General features: G+C 49.1%; 1 pseudogene; it reads left to right on the top strand.

Moving 5' to 3' along the window:
- Positions 1-442: 442 nt before the first annotated feature.
- LOC144158103 (uncharacterized) lies at positions 443-3384 on the top strand (annotated as a pseudogene).
- The last annotated feature ends 3096 nt before the right edge of the window (positions 3385-6480 follow it).

The raw sequence follows: 6480 nt of genomic DNA, 5'->3' as shown, positions 1-6480 counted from the left end.
TGCCACGGCATACACATAAAAATTACGCCCACCTCCCCTCGCGGGAAGCCTGGTGTGATGCGACGCTGAGGGGGGTTCAAGCGCAAGCGGAGAGCAACCGTCGACCGAAAGGCCGCCGGAGAGCGGCACACCGGTTATATCAACACCAACTGGAAAGGGAGAAGGCCTCAGTTCTCCTCCCTTTCCAGTCGCCCTACGTCAGCTAATGGGGCGGCTGCAAGAGGCGGCTTGACGAGTTCGGCGGGAGCGATAATCCGACCGGTCCCAGCACGTCGCAGCAACGCACCTGCGGCTGAACAGTCAGTGCCCCGCAGATTGGGCCTGCCTCCCAGTGTCTTTCTCGACGGCATCTCTTCTCGGTCGAATTTCTCGTGTTTTGCGCGTCACTGTGAGTTCTGTCGTGTATCTGCAAGCTTCAGAATGTTGAAGGTGCGACGGTGAGATGCCGTGCAAATGCTGTGTGCCGCGATGCCGTGGCAACTACACCGTGGACACGAAAGTGCACGTTTTCAAGTTCCCAAGGGATCAAACTCTGAGGAACGCGTGGATACGCGCTGTGCCACGGGAAGACCTCTCCGTGACCGAGAATTCCAGGGTAAGCTTTCTTTCTGGTAGAGCATTGTTGTTTCATTGCAAATGTAAATTCAATATTTGCATATGCTCGAATAAGTGGTTTACAAGCCGCACTTTGTCAAATACTCATTGGTTTGCTCATTGTATGTAAAATTCCTTGGTAGGTATGCGAACTTCACTTCGGAGAGGAGGACATCATCCGAGAAGCCTGGCATACCGATGTAACTACTGGCCGCACAATTACAGTGCCATTATCCCATGTTCGCCTCCGCCCGGACGCTGTACCGTCCAAGTTTCCGAGCTGTCCGACGTACCTGTCTAGGGAAACTACAAGAAGAGAAGATCCCGACTCCAAGCGGGCGCGCATGGAGCATGCTGCTATGCAAAAAGCTATCGCGGAGTCCGAGGAGATGTTTAACAGGGCACATGAAGAGGACAAAGTCCATTCTTTAGGAGAACTTATAGGACACTTGCGGAGCAAGGAGATGAAGTTTTGGAACATAATAGAAAAAGAGGAAAGGCTTGTCATTGTACACATCGTCGACGATGAAGCCCCGTGGCTGAAGTACTCTGTCTGCGTGAAAGGAGATTTGAGCGTGACGCTACATTTCATGAAAACGGCGGTCAGAAAGTTAGGTGCAAATCTGGTCGTTCCAGAAATTGCTGACAGTAAGAGCGGTATCGTAGAACTCCACGAAGGCATCGAGAAGTGGGACGGGGACCTGATGCCCGACTCAGTCGCGGAAATTTGCGAGGCTGTTTGTTTGCTGCTGGATCAGCTGTCCACGCCCCACTCAGAAGACGACGGCGACTGCATTCGATTTCTGCGAGAACAAGTCAGCTTGTTCCAAGCGGAAAAACAGCGCCGGCGCTACTCTGCAGGTTTCATGGTGTTCTGTTGCATTCTTTTCACCATATCGCCCCATGCGTACGCTTACATACGCAGCCATGGAAGTATCATCTTGCCGCATCCCATGACGATCAGATCGGTATGCTCTTCCTATGGCATGAACCCTCAACAAGAGCATCAGAGCGAAACATTCCTCACCTACATGGCGAGAAGAATTTCTGACCTCAAAGACGACCAGCGCTTTGTTACCGTAATGGTCGATGAAATACATATCAAACCTTACTTTGATTACAAAGGGGGTAACATCACCGCAGCTGCGCTTAACTCAGTTGAAGCTACAAACTGTACGCTAGTTTTCATGGTGCGCAGCCTGACATGCAAATTCAAAGAAGTTGCGCACATCGTGCCCGTGCACCGACTAGACGCGGAGTTCCTGCACAAGATGCTGAAAAATGTGATTTGCGGGCTGGAAAAGATTGGGTACCGCGTTGTGTGTGTCGTGAGTGACAACAACTCCGTGAACAGGAAAGCGATGTCTCACTTCGAATCGACCCCTTCTAACAGAATTGTGTATCAACACCCGTCGGACCCTGCGAGGCCGCTGTTCTTCGTTATAGACCCGGTACAGATACTAAAATGCATACGAAACAACTGGATCAACCAGAAGAATGACCAAGTATGCTTCTACTTCCCTGAGATGCAAACAGACGCAGCACAGTTAGAGCGCATGCAAACAGCGTCATTTTCGACAATCAGGGATCTCCACAGCAAAGAGTGTGACCAGCTGTTGAAATATGGCTATGGGCTGTCGAGAAAAGCCCTTTACCCGTCGAATATTGAAAGGCAAAACGTAAAGCTTGCCTTGCAAATCTTCAATGATGCCTTACCTGTGGCGTTACGTGCTCTTGGAGCGAAGCACAACCTGTTCTCATTTGAGGCCACTGCTACTTTCATCGACATCATACTCAAGTGGTGGAAAATTGTGAATGTGAAAACTCCGTGGAAGGGGAAGAGGAGAGACCAGTTTCAACAGCCAGTGTTTTCCGTGGATAACGATCCAAAAGTTGACTTCTTGCTTTTGCTTTTGAAATGGCTGGATCAGTGAAAAAACAAAGGCCTTGACAAAGGTACTCTGACAAAGGAGACTCACGCTGCCCTGGAGCACACTACCTATGCGCTTGTGGAGCTCGCAAGGTACTGCTTCGAAGAGCTTAAAATGACGTATGTTCTTTTGGGCAATATACAGACAGACTGCCTAGAGGACCGCTTTGGAAAGTATAGGCAACTGGCTGGTGCGCAGTACCATGTTTCTATCAGACAGATTTATGAAGTGGAAAACAAGCTGCGCCTGCAGAGCACTTTGCCGACTATTTCCACTGACAGGCATTGGGAATGTGTACGAAAGCAGGTTGAGGCATTACATCCCAGTTGCAACGTAGTTGTCAGCAGCGAGACGCTGTCGAAGATACAGGAAATCCTTCCTATCCTGGTTTACGTTGCAGGATATGCCGTGTACGCGACCCTAAAAAGGTTGAATTGTGCAAAATGCAAGGACGCGTTGACTGTGGATAAGACAATCACAGTGTCTGCCGCCCATGAACACTACGATATCGTGAAGCAGTTGGACCGTAAGGTCTAGTTTACCCATCGATGTTTGCGCTTAATGCTGTTGCTCACTGCTACGTTGTTGTAGAGCAGCTCGCTACGCAACCGGAACTGCTCCTGATGCGCGACAGCGCCAGGTCGTCAGGGAGCTGACGCTGCATTTGCTGGCCAACGGAGAGCCATCTGACTTCGACGCCTGTGAGAACGGTCACACAAGCGAATCAGTGCTGAAACACATCCTGCGGTGCAGCACTAACATTTTACTGAAGAATTTTTGTGGAAAGCTAAACCACAAACTTGTCGACGCTGCTGACAAGGCAAAAAAACGGAAAGCCACAACTCTCCAGAACAAATAGGTGTATTGCTTCTGATAAAGCGCAAACACAAAACGAAACTAGTTTGTGTAAATAAATGTTTCGCTCCTATAATTTGCTTCGAGTGAAATTTCTTTCAAACTACGTGCATGCTCGTTCTTGCAAGAAAAAGAAAAGCGCCCGCGTGGTAATTCTATGCGACAACCTCTCTTGAACAGTGCTCCGCACTTTTACCAGTCTGCCCTATCGCGTTACGTCACGAGAGGAAAGCTAAGGCCTTGAGCCTTTCTAGAGGGTGTTGGTTATATGCGCAGCGCGCCCGAAGGAGAGGAGACCGCGGAAGAGAGAGTACTGCACATGCGCCGGTGCCAGTGCGTCTGCCGCGGCTATGACGCAACACAATCCAACACAGTCCACTTTAACCCAATCCAATCCAAATCCAATCCAATCAAATCCAAGCCAAGCCAAGCCAAGCCAAGCCAAGCCAAGCCAAGCCAAGCCAATCGAATCCAATCCAGTGCCCCTCGCGAGAGAGTGTTCGCTTTCGGAGAGGAGAGGGGGTGAGCGGCGGAGAGCGCAGCTGGCGCGGCGAGGAGAATGGGGGACGGGTGGACGCCGACAACGCCGACAACGCCGGGTGGATGCAGGGACAAGGCGAGTGAATGAGATGCGTTCGCATTTAAAAAAAACAAGCCGATTTCATATTCACCGAACCTCATCGAGAGAAACGCCCTGCAACGAAGTTTCTAGTATTCGGAACAACAAAAACAAACTCCAGCATCGAGCAATTGCGAATAAGTGGACAGTGATCTGTATACGAACGCACTTCAACTTACGCGGACACTTAATTGTGCCTCAGGGTATTGAGAATTGAGTTGAGTATTCGTGAGTAATACAAATTGAGTACTCGTGAATACAGATTGAGTACTCATGAGTACAGACTGAGTGGGGACTCGTGGGGACAAATGAGGTTGAGTACCAGTGACTACGATTACAATTGAGTATGTAATGAGTGAGTATGAGTGATTTTGAAAACATACAAGCTTTCTTAGTCTGAGTTTGATTGAGTACAGCGTGAATGAAAAAAAATTGTGATTGAGTTTGAGTGAATTCTTACTGTTCTGCCGACCCAAGGCTTAGGTTGCGACTTAGTTTCGCCTGGTTAAGCCTTTGATGTACCTGTATTGCCTACAACGGCTCAACGCCGTTCGGTCGCATGCAGCCCTCAGAGAAGGAATCCCGCCTCGCTTTCATTCGCCGTTAACGCGGTGTTCCTCTTCGCCGGGCGCAAGATGAGCCACGTGGGTCGAGACGACCACGCGATGCACGCGTGAGAGGCGGTGGGGTTGGTTGGCTGCCGATCAGCTAAGCGCCCGCCACCGCGCGTCGCTCAGGTGATCCGTTGAGCAGAACGAGTGAAAACAGGGCCTTGTGCGCAGCTCGGAAAGCGGGCCCGGGGAATCACGCGATGGGCTTCGAGGGATGTGTCGCAAGGTGTGTCTGAGGTCGGAAGGTGAATTTGCGCATCCGCGGCGCATGCGCTGCCCAAAAGTAGTGAAGCGTTTCTACGTAATATAATAAGCTGTTTACTGCCAGTTGATGACATCATAACCACATCCGTACAACGGGCTCTCTAGCACAAAAAAGGCGCTCTTTATACAAGTTCGCCCTCTTGCTGCGACTTCTTGTGGCCAAAACCATTGACCGTTTTCGCAGTGAGCGCTGTATAACGAAGGCTGCCGGACGAGCAACGAACGCTCTATAAGAAAAAGAGCTGTAAAGTATGCAGAACGAATGTGGCAGGCTCATGGAGGGCATGAGTACTGGAGTTGGAACCCGTACTCTGTCGGTTCCCAAATGGGCCTCACAATCACTCGGGTACGACTATTTGGTATATACGGGTGGTCGAACGCGGATTAAGCACCGTCTCAAACTCACTCAGCCTTGAAATGGAATGCTCCGTAAAAGTCATCCCAGCCGTTAATTATTTTCGGCCTGTGGACGAAAGCTGGAAAATACACTTTAAAGTTCGCCCTTTTCTATGCGCGATTATTAAAGCGACAGTTTAACGTATCTCATCTATGAAGAAGCAGCGGCGTAAGTAAATTATGTACCGAAAAGCAGGAGTGGGCGGCATCGCAATACTAGGATATCGTTGTAGTATCCGCAAGATACCTTTGAGTATCTGTATTTTTTAATTCTGTGCACGCGTGTGTTCGCGTGTGTGTGTGTGTTTGTGCGTGTGTGTGTGTGTGTTTGTGTGTGTGTGTGTGTGTGTGTGTGTGTGTGTGTGTGTGTGTGTGTGTGTGTGTGTGTGTGTGTGTGTGTGTGTGTGTGTGTGTGTGTGTGTGTGTGTGTGTGTGTGTGTGTGTGTGTGTGTGTGTGTGTGTGTGTGTGTGTGTGTGTGTGTGTGTGTGTGTGTGTGTGTGTGTGTGTGTGTGTGTGTGTGTGTGTGTGTGTTTGTGTGTGCCCGAACTGCGAAGCTGTTTGAGAAGGCGCCCTTACTCAAGTGTAATGATGTGGGTTTCTTGTGTGTCAAGTACAATTGTGTATTTCCTTTAAAGATTAACCTGCATCGGCTTTTAGGTTTCGTAGCGTGTACATGGTTCAAATCATAACGCAGCGTAAAATTGAATTTTCACATCATGTATCTTCAGAAACAATAATAAGAAAGGTTTTGCATATATGCCTGTGATGTATCTTTGACCTAAGTATTATTCCTGCGTTTGTAAAAGTATCGCTGAAATATGCCGTTGCGTTAAAACCCAATGCATCTCAGAATCTGCATTTAAGGCTCCCAATACAAGTATCGCGATTTTTCTCTTCGGAAATTCATTTTGACGTATCTCTGCCCAAAGCTACAAGAGCGGTATGCCTAGTCGTGCAGTCATTGTAAAGGAGTGAGGACAAGAGCCACGAAATGGGAAACTGATCATTGTGATAGTAATACAGTACACAGTGCGACCACTCGAGATGGTTTTGCCATCGGTGGTATGCAGTATTCCGCTCCCGTTTAGGTAAAAGCCGGGTCCTTCTGGTGCACTCCAGAAATTCAATTTCACGTGTTGCTATGCCCTGCCCCTCCCCTGAACGAACTCAAACGGTACAAACTAATCCCTAATTACGAAGCGAATGCGT

The sequence above is a fragment of the Haemaphysalis longicornis genome, unplaced genomic scaffold (assembly GCF_048455015.1).
Source record: "Haemaphysalis longicornis isolate Haplotype H1 unplaced genomic scaffold, Haemaphysalis longicornis Haplotype H1 scaffold_10, whole genome shotgun sequence".
NCBI lineage: Eukaryota > Metazoa > Arthropoda > Arachnida > Ixodida > Ixodidae > Haemaphysalis > Haemaphysalis longicornis.
The sequence above is the reverse complement of the archived record's forward strand: the minus strand, read 5'-3'. Positions and strand labels throughout refer to the sequence as shown.